This window comes from Tachypleus tridentatus, chromosome 2, assembly GCF_004210375.1.
Source record: "Tachypleus tridentatus isolate NWPU-2018 chromosome 2, ASM421037v1, whole genome shotgun sequence".
Classification (NCBI taxonomy): domain Eukaryota; kingdom Metazoa; phylum Arthropoda; class Merostomata; order Xiphosura; family Limulidae; genus Tachypleus; species Tachypleus tridentatus.
The window spans coordinates 5,401,901-5,418,217 of NC_134826.1; the positions used below are offsets into that span (position 1 = coordinate 5,401,901).

Below are 16,317 nucleotides of genomic sequence, written 5' to 3' on the forward strand. Positions count from 1 at the left end.
GACAGCCATTCCATCTGGTCATAGTAATGTCTGGTCAACATCTCGGACAATGAAATCATCTTTCGAAGAAAATCTGAACATATATAAGTCTGTTTCTTTCCACTTCTGAAAGCACTAGTTTCACTGTAGTGTCTCGGTGTAATGACTCTTCATTTGTTCCATCTGTGCAATCACGAGTACGTAGCCTGACTCCAAGCGACCACTGGTGTCGGCTCAGTGAGCGACTTCGCAAGTACATAGTACGAAAAACAGGTAGCACAAGTTTACACTTTCGTGTGTTTTTTTTGTTGTTGTTTTTTTTCTAATATGTACATATATATATATAGTGCACTAATTTTGAAAATTGTTAACATAAAACATCTATAAAGGGCAGTAGACAATTGAGGCTTAAAACTACGAGAAGCACATACTATGTTAGGCTTAGCATTTCCTGGTACCAACCTGTGGACGGTTTTGTGTTACAGCATTGTTTACTTTCAGTTGGTCCTTAAATTTTTTACGTAAGTTTTGCATCCGTTTTTTTATGTTTTACTTTTTATTAACTGTAATCCGTTGTCGTAGGCACAAGCTGTAACATTTTACAAGCCTGTAGATAGTCCTAAATAATGAAACTTTAGAACTAACAATAAACAATAAAATATATATTTCTTTGTAGTTCTGATTGAAATGCATCAGTCATTTTCAGTGTTAGTGCACGTAGAAAACCATCAAACTTTTATCGCACAGCACGTGGTCATTTTACACGTCAATTTCTATTAATACCGAGGTGATTTCGGTCATGTGACTTTTTAATAAGTACTGTGAAGCAGATTAGCAGAGCGTGCACCACTATGACAACAGAATTAATTGAAGTCTGACAGAGCAGGCAGACTCTACACTATTAATAAACTGATTTATAAAATCATTTCACTCTGAAAAAAAAGTAGAAAAATTGACCCAAGTTATTATTTTAGACTCACTATACAATTGAAGCCGGTGAACTGTTGTAGAATTTCACTTTATAACCCTTGTTTTTACTGTAAGGTAAGAAAAAAATTAAAACATGGGCGATCGTAACCATATTTTTTTATTTATTTGGTTTGTTTTAATTATCGTGAATTGGTAGTTATTCATACACTGATACAGTAAGAAAATGTGTGTATGTTGTTGTATATGTAATGTAGATATGTTGTATCTAGCAAAAACACAGTGCAATCATTAGTGAATATAGCTGTTTCATGAAATTATTTATAAGAAATCACCTAGTAAATCTACTATAGTAAATCACCTGGTAAATCTACTATTGTAAATCACCTGGTAAATCTACTATAGTAAATCACCTAGTAAATCTACTATAGTAAATCACCTATTGTAAATCACCTAGTAAATCTACTATAGTAAATCACCTATTGTAAATCACCTAGTAAATCACCTAGTAAATCTACTATAGTAAATCACCTAGTAAATCTACTATAGTAAATCACCTATAGTAAATCTACTATAGTAAATCACCTAGTAAACCACCTATAGTAAATCACCTAGTAAACCACCTATAGTAAATCACCTATAGTAAATCTACTATAGTAAATCACCTATAGTAAATCTACTATAGTAAATCACCTAGTAAATCTACTATAGTAAATCACCTATAGTAAATCTACTATAGTAAATCACCTAGTAAACCACCTATAGTAAATCACCTAGTAAACCACCTATAGTAAATCACCTATAGTAAATCTACTATAGTAAATCACCTAGTAAATCACCTATAGTAAATCTACTATAGTAAATCACCTAGTAAATCTACTATAGTAAATCACCTAGTAAATCTACTATAGTAAATCACCTAGTAAATCTACTATAGTAAATCTACTACAGTAAATCTACTACAGTAAATCACCTATAGTAAATCACCTAGTAAATCTACTATAGTAAATCACCTATTGTAAATCACCTAGTAAATCTACTATAGTAAATCACCTAGTAAATCTGCTATAGTAAATCACCTATAATAAATCACCTAGTAAATCATTTGGTAAATCTACTAGTAAATCACCAATAGTAAATCACCTATAATAAATCACCTAGTAAATCTAATATAGTAAATCACCTAGTAAATCTAATACAGTAAATCACCTAGTAAATCTACTAGTAAATCACCTAGTAAATCTACTATAGTAAATCACCTTGTAAATCTACTAGTAAATCTACTATAGTAAATCTACTAGTAAATCTACTATAGTAAATCACCCAGTAAATCTACTATAGTAAATCACCCAGTAAATCTACTATATATCGCCCTCACTGGAAAGTAACAGTCATGAATCAACATACTGAAATAGGTTAGATCATATCCAACATATTGGTAGAATTTTTATTATAAAAAACATCCAAATTATATTTAAACAGTTTATCTTTATGATAACCCTAGCATAAAGTATTTATCACGTTCCATAATTCAAAGTATGGTGTAAAGTATTTATTTCACTTCAGTTTAAATAGCATTATGTACAAACTAGATTTACTGTTTTCTACCACGCTTGGGTACAGAATGCTTATATTATATTATATTATGTTATATTATATTTTTACAACGAAAGTTTACAAAAATCTATCAGTTTACTTAAATGATTATTTTAACCATTAATTATCGAAACATGGACCAAGAAGCTCCCAGTTAATACATACAGTATTCCTAGGATACCATTATTAACATCAAATTACCTTTAAGTAAGAATAAGTTGTGAAAATTCTGTAAACAATATTTTCCCTAATTTTCAAATGTACTCTGTGTTAACCACTTCTGTTACTCTAACGTACACTTAATCAAGAAATTTTATAATTTGTGTATATGTATCTCGGTTTACACTGTTAACAAGATTGAAAATTTACATAACAATCTTTCACACCAACACAGACTTGTGTGTAGCATAATACAATAATATTTTATGGGATTAAAACCACAATTTATATGGTTTCTACTAACATAAATGGCACGTAGTTTTCAATAAAAATTGTTTGTTTGAAAGTACTGTTGCGTTGTAAAGTCTCGTTTTATCATACGTTTGTAGATTGTATATAATTCAATACAAAGATTATGAATCAGCTAACACTAAAGTGTTACGTTTTGTTACCCCATATTCACTGTGTTGTTTTTAACTAGGGCTGAGGTTTCGTATCCATTAAAACATCAGCCTTTGTATCTGTTGTTTTTAATACGGGATATCTTGAACTTCTCCAAGTCTTGAGTTCAATTACCATTTTATCCAAACACTTGGTAACATCCTCATTGTTATACATTACAGTTGGCTTTAATCAGTAGTTCCAACCTTATTCGCCCATAGAATATTAACACATATTTAGTGCCTATTTTTATAGCTACGTGTGTTGTGCAGATTGTTGCTTTGTGATGTAAGCGACTTGTTAAAACTTTATATACATTACGTGTGTTTTGCAGATTGTTGCTTTGTGATGTAAGCGACTTGTTAAAACTTTATATACATTACGTGTGTTGTGCAGATTGTTGCTTTGTGATGTAAGCGACTTGTTAAAACTTTATATACATTACGTATGTTATGCAGATTGTTGCTTTGTGATGTAAGCGACTTGTTAAAACTTTATATACATTAGTAAGTTTGCAGAAGAATTAAGTTAAGATGATATATTCAGGTTATATGACATCGTCATATATACTAGTTGTAATTTCCTTAACAGCTACGGCTGATGTGTAATAAAAAATACCGAAGCTAGAAAGGGCCATTTCAAGGTAAAATGTATTATCTTTGTTAAGTTTCATGTATTACTAGTGTTTGTTCAGGACAGAGTTAAACATAGTGTCAAAGTTTTTTACCTCGTGCAATACAGGTGCTCATATGAAGCACGTCTGAAAATATCAACTATAAAAATACCTGGTAAACTTGGTTTCTGTCTTCTCACGAGATGCACCCCGGCTCTGTCATGGTTTCCTTTTCACGAGATGCACCCGGCTCTGTCAATGTTTTGATACATAAGTCATTGGCATGAACAACGTTCAGTTGACGCTTAGTTTTGACTAACCCTTTACATGTTTTAGCCCTACTGCTACAGTTTCTTAGTGCGTTAAACAATTTCAACAATCGTAATTATTTATGTAAACTATTGTTACTACTATAGAAAGTGTTCGTTTCTCATCACATGTATTACATACAATGAAAGTTTAGAATACCAACCGTTCTAGAGTACGTGCCATAATTACTAAATAATAACGGAATCAGTACTCATGGTTACAGCTGTTTCCCCTAGAGGAACTAATATACATCTGATAAGCTTGTCATTATTACGTATATTTAAATTGTTTATACAACAGGTATTTCCGTTTAATCTGTGTTAATTTATGATGTATTAACATTTAACATATTACTCTGTATAATGCAAAAATACTGTGCTTTTGTGTTTATGTGACATAAACTTTCAAACTGCTTGCTTGTTGTAAAGTCCAAATATACTAACGTTTCCATGATTCAAAATAATACGTCACCACAATACCACTAATTATTATTATTTAGCGGACAGTGTGTTTAAAAATCAGTTCTTTTGTTTGTTCAAATAATGCTCTTTAATACTAATGTAGACTTTCGAACTTAACATACTTTTAATGTTATTTGAAACTGAATTAGAGTAAAACAAAAGTAAGACTAACTGATTATTATATGCGACAGTGTTTCAAAGAATAAAAACATTAAATAAGGTTATTGGATGCAATAATTATTTACTTTAAAGATTATAAAAATATTAGCTTTTAACACTAGATGCAATAATTATCTGGTTTCAGGGTTATAAAAATATTCGCTTTTAATACTGGATGTAATAATTATATAGTTTCAAGGTTATAAAAGTATTAGCTTTTAGTACTGGATGTAATAATTATATAGTTTTAGTGTTATAAAAGTATTAGCTTTTAGTACTGGATGTAATAATTGCATAGTTTTAGTGTTATAAAAGTATTAACTTTTAGTACTGGATGTAATAATTATCAAGTTTCAGTGTTATAAAAGTATTAACTTTTAGTACTGGATGTAATAATTATATAGTTTTAGTGTTATAAAAGTATTAACTTTTAGTACTGGATGTAATAATTATCTAGTTTCAATGTTATAAAAGTTTTAACTTTTAGTACTGGATGTAATAATTATATAGTTTTAGTGTTATAAAAGTATTAACTTTTAGTACTGGATGTAATAATTATCTAGTTTCAGTGTTATAAAAGTATTAACTTTTAGTACTGGATGTAATAATTATATAGTTTCAGTGTTATAAAAGTATTTGCTTTTAGTACTGGATGTAATAATTATATACTTTCAAGGTTATAAAAATATTAGCTTTTAATACTCGATGCAACAGTTACCTGCTTTAAGAAGTTATAATTACTAAATTTTATAATTGGATGGGTTAACATTATGAACGTTATTTCTGAGTACAAGATAGTTCGTCATCTGTGTTTTACTTTTACGTACTGTGTGTCCATCGACTAACAGTTTTGTTAACAGTATTTGATATATGTTTTGGCCTTACGATCACAGAAATAATTGTGTAATCGTAAAACGGTATCATTTTAATTATTACTAGAATTTATTACTTCAGTCATACTGTTTTTTTACAGCATCTCTGAGAATGAAGTATATGCTATTTAATATCGTAATGTAATCAAATGTCGTCTTTATGCCTCGCGTGCGTTATTACCACTCTTATATAGGCTGTGCAATATTAAGGTATATAGATATACATGCTGTTACAAGGCATGTCTGATCATTTCATGAAATTGTAGATCTTACTTTAACATGTTGATTTTAACAAGGTTTGTTCTACAGGTGTGAAATGTGCTCCAATTCAACAAGTTATATCCTTTACGAAAATGTGTCATAAATTTAAGGAGTCTTGTGTATTCATTTCAAATCAACTGTTTAATGTAATAAGTTATGTGGTTTGATGTGTATTAAACTACACCATCCAGAAGTTTAATATAGTCAAATCAACTGTTTAATGTAATAAGTTATGTGCTTTAATAAGTATTGAACTGCACCAGTCAGAAGTTTAGAACCTTTAAACCAACTTTGGACATTATAACAAAGTGAACTATCTTTATGGTGAAAAATATTTGGTTTTGTAACATGTAGGATAAGATATGTTAGGTTTATTTCTTTATACATGGTAATATAGATACGCTTTATAAATACAGAGATTTCAAATGTCTATTTCTGGTGTACAAAAAGGAAATTATTAAAGTGAATTTATAATGAAATGTTTTGTTGTTGTTTTTTTTAGAAAATTTAGTACAACCTGCATTTGTCAGTATCAAAATTTATCTATATACCATATATTTGTTATCACGTTTAACAGAGACTTTTTAGAAGCTTAACACTGGTGCTAAGTACAATGTTAGAGGACATAAACCAATAACACTTAAAAGCGACCACTTATTTGTTCGGTAACATGCAAATTAAACGTGAAAATTGGTTGTCTAATGCATTATTATAGAGGGCTACAAATGGAAAGATGTAGTACTTATACCTTGCTTTCTCTCTGTTACTACGCTTGGATGTTTCATTAAATGTTCTTATTATCAGGTCAATTACATATACATAGAAAATGCATCTTTAAAAACAATGAGAAACGATATGTATACATTTGTGTGATAGTCAGCTAGTGTACTTTAATTAAAGGTGTTCGTTATTCAAAAGAAAAAGTTTTAAAATGGTATTTCTACTTTGTTTGATATTTTAAATGTGGAAAAACAAGCTGCTAAAATAACAGGGAAAGCAATTTCTATAAGAAATATTAAAGCTTGATAAATAATTACAAGAGTTTTTCATAAAAACGGATAAGTTGTGTGTACTAATGAATGCAAAGATGGTGGTTAGGACATGAGTCGAACGTTGAGGAAAACACTATTATAAGCGAAGTCTGAAACGAAGGTTTTCAAGATACTTTACTACGAATGAAGAATACACTGTTATCAGCGATGTCTGGACGTTTAGGAACACATTCTGTTATTAGCGATGTTGAAACAGGGTATATCAAAATATTTTAGAATGAATGAAGCAAAACCCATATTATGTTTGTGAGCATGAAGATTACAAAATATCGAGAATACGTTAGTGGTGTAATAACACACCTACACAGTGAAGTTAGAATATCCACTCATAAATTTATCTGATACAATCACAATTTTAATTGTGTTAGAAAATGAACAACGATATCGTGATAATATTATAACACAAATAATACTATGAACTGGTAATGAAATACTAATATATATTAATCACAGTTTAGGATAAATGAATTGTTTGTTTGGATTGTAAAGAAAAGCCACATTATCCACCACGGAAAATCGAAACGTGGATTTAATTTTTATCATTTTATTTTCAAACTTTTACCTAAAATAGCACCTTGAATATATTTTATGTGTACGAATGTATACATTGTTTTCAAACATCTTTAATATTGAAGTAAGTATATACCGATACTTTTTGAATCATCGTGCGAAACATAATGTTCTTCGTCCTATCGTTTCGTTTTCCCTCTTTAAGTTCCGTCACAGATTACAGATACTTTCAGTGGAAGAGTTCTGTGCCATTGTTTAACTTAAAGTTGTTTTATATTCAACAAAATCTGACTTTTTAATGTAAGTAACCATCATTTCAACCATAAGCCTAACTGATGAAGCCTATAGTTGTTTATTACTATAGGCCTAACTGTTACAAATTAGTTATTTATTACTATAGGCCTAACTGATACAGCTTAGTTGTTTATTACTATAGGCTTAACTGATGCATATTAGTTGCTTATTATTATGGGCCTAACTGATGCAAATTAGTTCTTTATTACGACAGGCCCAACTGATTTCGATTAATTCTTTGTTTGAGTTATAGGCCTAACTAATACAGATTAGTTCTGTATTCCTTTCACATACACAAATATATGAGCACATGCTTATGTAATAATTGTGAACGCAGTTAATAATTGTTTGTTTTGAATATTAACAACAAATTATAGCAAGAACCTTTTTTATTTCAATCTTTTCTGCCGGTTATGTGACTAATTTGAGAAATATTCAGTCCTTCAAGAACGGAATGTTTATTTTCTTTGCTACGTCAAGCAGATGATTTCCTTTCTCGTAGTTAAAAAAAAAAAAAGAAGTTTTATTATAGAATCATGCAGTGTTTCGTGATATTGGATTAGATGCTATTAGAAACAACACGATCTGTTTTGGTTTTTTTCGTGAAATGTTTGGTACATGGAGCACTTATTTTTGCTTTCGAACATTCTGTACGAACAGTAGAACTTGTTGTGAAAACGTTAGGTGCATGTACCACCGTGTTTATGTAGTAAAACTCGAATAGATAATTTTTATTATAAGCATTTTTATCAAACTACAGTGAACTTTATATCATCTACATACACTCTTCCGATAATAATAACCCTGAACACTGTTACCGACAAGAAACATAATCATTACAAAGGTTTCACGTGAGAAGAAGGAGAAAAAAAAAAAGCCAATTTTTGACAAAAAGAAAATTTTATGTCAAGAGCCGTCCACGCTATAGTGACATTAGCTTATAAGGAAAGCTGAAAAGTGTTTAGTTTGATATCATACAGTTCAATTTTCGAATACGAGTCATAGTTTTTTTGGTATTATTAAGACTTGTATTTTGGTGTTGTTTCTTTCGTTGGTTCGAAGCAAGATATTACAATAATTGTATTATTGTACATGGTGCGTGCATAATTTATTTATGATATTCAATTTTGCCAAAGAGTGTTTGCTCGCTAGATAGACGTGTACTTCTGTAATTATTTTCTTAAAGCGCTAAACTTGGGATCTTACAACAACACATATGTTAAGAAGCCATAAACAATCAGTTCAAGGGTCTCATACAGAAAGGTAGACCGAGTCGTCATTTATTTTACTAAATCTTTCATCTGAGGAACACAAAATGCATCTCAGAAAACGAGCACAAAGACACCCTCGTTGTTCTCAGTGTACATTTCGTCAAGATAACACTTTACGTTCTTTCTTGTGTAAACAAAATAGAAAATCATAATTTATGTGGCAAAACTAAAATAAATAATAAATTGTTTAATGAATCACTTTGATTAATATAATTATATTTATAGTTATAAATCTTTAAAATCTCAAAAAAATATATCCATTTACAATTAAGCATATTTGTACATAGTATTGCTTGTTCAAAATATTAATATATTTCCCGTTTCATGGGGTTAAAATCATTTATTTAAACTGTGTCGCTCCGCAGTGGTAAATTGGTGGGCTTATGAAGCTAAAAACCAGGTTTCTATACTACTGGTGAGCAAAGCATAGATAGCCCATTCTGTAGATTTGTGCTTAATTACAAACAAACAAACCACAAAGGTGACGGCATCTCTTGACTGACTGCTTTCCTTCAAGGCTAACATTTTCAAGATGAGAAAGGAATAATATAGAAAACCTTCATCACAGCTTTCGCGCAGTTCCACAAACAACAGTGTCTTTAGTATTAAGGATATTATGATAAGTGTTATGTTATTTCTTATTCTTTTTGTCCTTCGACGGTTAGTAGTAAATATTTGGATTTACAACCCTAAAATTCTGGGTTCGATTCCTTCCCCGCGGAGAATAGAATGCAGATAGTCCTTTTTCTAGCTTTGCACTAAAAACCCATAATTACCCACTGGCCTTATGTTTGTCTGCGAAATGTTCCTTGGAATGATTTAAATCGAATAATAAAACCATATGAAAACTATAGTATGTTATTGAATTTTTCCTAAGGTTGTTCACGTTATTGTAAGTGTTTCGTTCCATTGGTTTCTCATGTTACCTTTCAAAGTAAATTTTTTTTCCGTTATTAAGTATTTCTGGAAACTAGATAAATCTGACAAACATTACTATAGCTTTGTAGCAAAAAAAAGATTTCATTAGACCGCTCATAAATGTCTCGGCAAACCATAACGCAGTTTTTATGTGAAATAAATTCAAAATTAATATTGTTTTAGCTAAATTCATAGAGATTTGTTCTTGTACAGAGTAAGGCCTCTAAACCTTGGGCTATTGCTTAATAAACACGAATCAATTTCTTAGAAAATTTTGTTCTAGCTTACGCAGATTAGGCTAGACTCGAGAGTTACAAAACTACGTATTGTTTTCCCAAATAAAAAAGGGTAAGGAATATTATTATGAAATTTCTAAAAGAAGTTTTCAAAATAACCACACCACCATACTTGTAATATATAGCATCCTCTGAGAAAACAGCTGAGTTTCATTCAAAAAGTAGAGATTCTATTCCAAATCAAAAGAGGCTGAACATAAGATAAAAATTCGTTATTAAATTTAATAAAGAAAGGACCTGAGCTATCAACTATTGTTTAACACCAGATCTAACCTGCTAGATGTGGTTTAACACGAGATCTAATTTCTTAAGTCTTGTTTAATACAGGAATTTTGGCATTTTTGGAAAGGTTTGGTGTGACTGGTTGAAGTTGGCATTTTTTACAAAGGTTTGGTATGGCCAGTTGCAGTTGGTATTTTGTAGAAAGGTTTGATATGATTGGTTCTAGTTGGTATTTTTTACAAAGTTTGGTATGACCAATTGCAGTTGGTTTTTTTCTAAAGATTTGGTATGATCAGTTGTAGTTAGTATTTTTATAAATGTTTGGAATGACTGGTTTTAATTGGTATTTTTAGAAAGGTTTGGTATGACCAGTTGCAGTTGATATTTTTTATAAAGGTTTGGTACGATTGGTTCTAGTTGGTATTTTTTGGAAAAGTTTGGCATGGCCGGTTGCAGTCTACATTCAAACGTCTAAGACATAACCTTAGATACTCCAAATCTCCTGTTATTTTTCAAGAGTTTACCTATATTGTTACCAGTTCTAACTAATTCTAGGTAGAAACTATCTACCAATAACGTCAGAGTCTTCACAGAGGCACATTTTCACATAAAACTCAGCGTCACGTGGTGTCACTCTATTCTTATGTTAAATTAATTCAACACTATTATAACAGTTACAGAATACTTAAACTGTATATGTATATATAAACACACACCTATTTACACACTATTTCATAATTTTCGCGCAAATTTAATTTGTACTGTTAGACTGAAAGAAGGGCAACTAGTCAATAGCACCCACCGTAATCTTTTGGGCTATTTTTATCTGATTAAATTGTGGTACTTGACTGTCATTTTTATAGCTTATGGCTCCAAAGTGTATAGTGCTTTTCTATGAGAACGGGACACGAATCAAAAATTCTAGTGTTCATACTCCATGAATGGTAATACCGCAAGCCGCACTCGGCTCCCAGTGGAATAGTTCCTGATTAAGATATTATAATGAATAAAACATTATTCTGTTCGTAAAAGATAACTGCTGCTTCTATAGATCTCTAAGTCACATGGTGAGTAAGCGGTGATGTTTTAGACTCAAAACGTTAAAATATGGAGTTTGATTCCCTACAAAATACAGATGGCTCACTTGTAGCTTTGCCCTAATAAAATAACAACAATAAAGCTCAAGAGAACTTTCACGCCATCTATAATTAAAATTTAAATGCATCACCCCATCCACAGTAAAATACAGTTGACGTGCGAATAAAAGAAAAGAAAATCATTAAGTTTATTATTCGAAGTTATCAAAATACCATTAAATGTTATGGCTTGAAGTACAGGTTTGTGATTCAGTAAATACATCTGAAACGATTTGAAAAGATCACTAGTATTTGTTTTGGCATTGCCAAGTGGTTACAGTGCTTGACTCGCAGTTTGAGGGTCGCGAGTTCCAGTCCACGTCCTTTTAGCCGTGGGGACGTTATAATGTTACATTCAACCCCACTATTTGTTTGTAAAAGAGTATACCAAAAGTTGGCAGTGGGTAATGATTACTAACTGCCTTCCCTCTAGTCTTACACTACTAAATTAGGGACGGCAAGTGCAAATAGCCCTCGTGTAGCTTTACGCGAAATTCAAAACAAAACAAACCACTAGTGTCTACTTAACCCTAACATGTTTGACTGTTGTACAATTATCGACACGTTAGGGTTAGATCTTATTTTTCACACGTAGAAAATGAACATTTACAGAACCCTGGGATAATGAAAATCTTACCATAGGATTAATACTGATGATATCACCATACAGTTGATACTGATGATATCACCATAGAGTTGATATTGATGATATCACTATATAGTTGATATTGATGATATCACCATAGAGTTGATACTGATGATATCACTATAGAGTTGATATTGATGATATCACTATATAGTTGATATTGATGATATCACCATAGAGTTGATACTGATGATATCACTATAGAGTTGATATTGATGATATCACTATATAGTTGATATTGATGATATCACCATAGAGTTGATACTGATGATATCACTATAGAGTTGATATTGAAGATATTACTATAGAGTTGATACTGATGATATCACTATAGAGTTGATACTGATGATATCACTATAGAGTTGATATTGAAGATATTACTATAGAGTTGATACTGATGATATCACTATAGAGTTGATACTAATATCACCACAAAGTTGATATTGAAGATACATTTTTTTTAAACACAAAACTGAACAAATCGTCAGTGTTTGCAACATTTTCTATGTTCAAGATGTACATCTGTAGAGTTCTGTTAGTCAGACACATAAAGTATGGTGTGGACTTCAGACGATAGCACTGGTTTCGAAGGTGATCGTATTCACATCTCAAAACATTCGTATGCATGGTTAAGTACGTGTGTAAGACTATATGACATATAGGTAACAAAATGTTCATTTTGTTTTTTAGGAATAGTATAATTAGAGTATAGTTATGAAACATCTAGCTTAATTTTTACGTATAACAACGTTTAATAATGAGCTAATACAAGTCACAAAACATTTTTAAATAAAGTAAATATCACTTAACTCTTATAGTATATCTAGACAATTATTAAGAAAGAAAAGTTTTATAAACAGTGTACATCAAAAGCAAGAATATAGTGGACTTTACCTAACATATCCAAACCTTAGGTGAAATACAGAGAGAGAGAGAAGAAAGAAAAACAAACCACAAAACAAACATCCAACGTCCTGGTACAAACTATACGGTGGGTCATTATGTAATGTGCTCCGATATTTTCAGGTATTGATGGAAATAACACCCACATTTTGTTGGGGTACACCGTTTACGTATACACACACACACACACACACACACACATATATATATATATTGAAACTTAGTTAAGACTTCCGCCGATACGTTATAAATTTGTATAAATTTTATTTTGATTAAAATTGTATAAAATATCTCGGAGTTACATATTAAAAATGTTACAAAGACCATTCACTCCGCCTCAGAAACCGCCAGAAAAATACTTCATTGCGCATGCGTGCATAAAATTACATATATTACTTAAGTGGTTTCCTTGAACGGGTACTTACCTTTATCACGGTGGAAGTGGATTAGAAAAAATAAAATAAACAAATAAAGATAAAATACTAAAGAACCCCGTGTTTACTCTGACGGATTGAACTGAATTCTATGCAAACCAGTTGTAAATCAAAAAAGCACTGTTTATTATTACTAGTACAAAAATGACTTTATAAAGCTGCTATAAGGGTTTTTGTTGTTTTTTAGAATTTGCAAAGAAATCGCATCACTCGACTAGATATTTATCTTATGTTTAGCATTATACCAGGTTTTACATCCACGTGTTAATATAACGCTTTGTATTTTCAAGACGGCTGATATTATTGTGTATGTGTTTTTTTCTTATAGCAAAGCTATATCGGATTACCTGCTCAGCCCACCGAGGGGAATCGAACCCCTGATTTTAGCGTTGTAAATCCGGAGACTTACCGCTATACTAGCAGGAGCCTGGCTGTTATGGGTATTAAAATAAAGTACAGAACAACGTTTCGACTTTCCTAGGTCGACTTCGAGTTAACAAAGAAAGTTTCCGACTGATTGTTGCTGGGCGCATGTCTTAGGGACGAGACTGTAGGGGGCGTTGTTAATCTGTGGATGACCTAAGAAGGTCGAAACACTGTTCTGTTCTTCATGTTAATTAAAGTTTTGATATCTATACCACTCGTCTTGATAATACATTTTTTTCTTCAAGTGGGTTTCTCGTCATTATCAATATGACGTGAGGTCATATGATACTCCTTTTGACATTCAAGAACAACTTGGCTTCCATTGTTAAATTACTTTATATATTCAAGCCCAAATAAGTTTCATTGTCGTAACATTAAACCACTCTCTATATTCAATCTCAAATAAGTTCCAGTGTCGTGATCTTATATAATAATCTCAAGTCCAGACTTTCTATTGCTATGCATACAGTTCTCTCTATAATCTGTCAACATGATATTTTCATCGGTAAATTTTGTGGTTGTCATAATAGTGCTAAGTGTTGTTACATCATCGTCTAACTTCAGGCATGCTTGGTTAACTCGATTGTTAGCCACGTGACATTGTTATTTGCAGTGATATGAACAGGTTGTAATTACGGTAAACCTTTCTACTTTTTGTGTATTTCAAGTGCTTTACTACGTATTATAGCTTAACAGTAGTTTCTAACCGTTGGGGTTCCAGTCCCTTGACATATTTCTTCTAGACGAGTTTCAAAAATAAAATAAATGCAGTGTTTCTCGTTTTTTACCTCATGTTAAGCCTAGATATACGTGGAAAGTAGCAATCAGCTGCCTGATGTGTACAGAACATGAAGTTTATTACCGCTTTTCTTGTGCACCAGGTTATTATAGAATGCTGAAAAATTACTTCTCAATTTTGTAAAAAACATTAAATTTCTAAGTGTTGTTATTTGTGTATTCTCTTCGTTAATCGCATTTTTTCGGACATACACACGTGTATATATCATAGGCGAAGGAAACTTGAGGATAGGGGAATATGGCCGCTTCATTTTTTATGTCACAAAAACATAGCAACGAGTGTAATTGACAGTTACTAAGTGTTAAAGACATGAATACCTCTGTACTCATCACCAAACATATGTACCTGTGTACACATGAATTGAAACATCAACAAACATATGTACCTGTATCCACATGGCATGGAGTAGCTTTTCTAATGATGGCGGTTCTTTTGTTTGTGATGTTACAATTTTTCTTTATAGGGTCGTCGTCCCTCAGTTTTGGGAAAAAAAGCGAACAGACAGTTGCTTCCTTTGCTTCAGGCCTAGAAGCAGACACTACTAAACATTTATATCTGGGTTCATATAGCTGAGACGCGTCCTTTTGTGATAAGCAAGAAGCTATTGTATCTGTTGTTAGTAATGTTGCTTTTGACGACATGATCAGACACAACATGGTCACCTGCGAAATATGCATAGGTTTATCGATTGTTAGAATTAGTAAGTAAATGTTGGCTTGTACATCAGTGCCATTCTCCATCACACTCAGACATTCATCCTATCCAAATGTATGAACACAACGATTCTTAAAAATACAAATGTTTTGGGACTTTCCAAGTTAGAAATTACTTATACTTGTGAATATAATTTCTCCCTGTAAGCTCTTATTTTATAATTGTAGAAGCTAGGATATGATAACTCGGACAACCATCTGATTGATTGTTTGGAATTAAGCAGAAAGCTACACGATGGACAAGAGAGATGACCTTCCCACGAGCACGTTAGAATTAGTATTTGTCGATATGTTGGTCTTTTTGTTATGGCTGTTAACAATACTTGTTAAAGTTCAGAAAAAGGCTTTCCGTTTAAATTCGCCTGATATCAAATTAAACTGTTATTTTTTTATACACGTGTATTGGAAAGTAAAACGCATTGGTACTGTCGGGTATACACTTTAGTGTTGGTTTCCAATGAACCCAAAGGATGCATCTTCAACAGAGATTTATTTGTTGTCCCTCTCAAGATATAAGGGAGGAAAATTCGATATCGCTTACTTGAAGTATGCAACAATTGTTTTTGGGTATCAGTGGTGGATTTAAGGATGTGTGGGCCTAGGGACTAATAATATTTGTGGGCTTTACGTCCCACGTAATTTTACATAGAATAAAATTATCAATGGGCTCCCATTAATACCATTGGCCCTGGGGCGGAGCCTCTTCTAGCCCCTACCTAAATATGCCACTGGTGGGTATAAAATACCAATGAATAGAATTAGAATTCTTAACGAACGTTTCGCCATTGTACTTCATCAGAGCTAATAAACAGTTCTTACACCACTAGCCCTTATGAATATGCAATGGCGAAACGTTGACTGAAAAAAAAAAGTTTATTATATTTGGGATTGGAAATAACAATTTTACTAATAAAGCAGAC

General features: G+C 31.6%; 1 long non-coding RNA gene across 2 annotated transcripts in view; it reads left to right on the top strand.

Moving 5' to 3' along the window:
• LOC143237514 (uncharacterized) overlaps positions 1-16,317 on the top strand; it is a 113,966-nt gene continuing 97,649 nt past the window's right edge. The window contains exons 1-2 of one of the 2 annotated variants that reach the window (XR_013020121.1): positions 1-252; positions 5,826-6,246. This is a non-coding gene — a long non-coding RNA (uncharacterized LOC143237514). Of the gene's footprint in view, positions 253-5,825; positions 6,247-16,317 lie in introns of those variants that run through there. The other variant, XR_013020119.1, reaches the window with a different exon arrangement.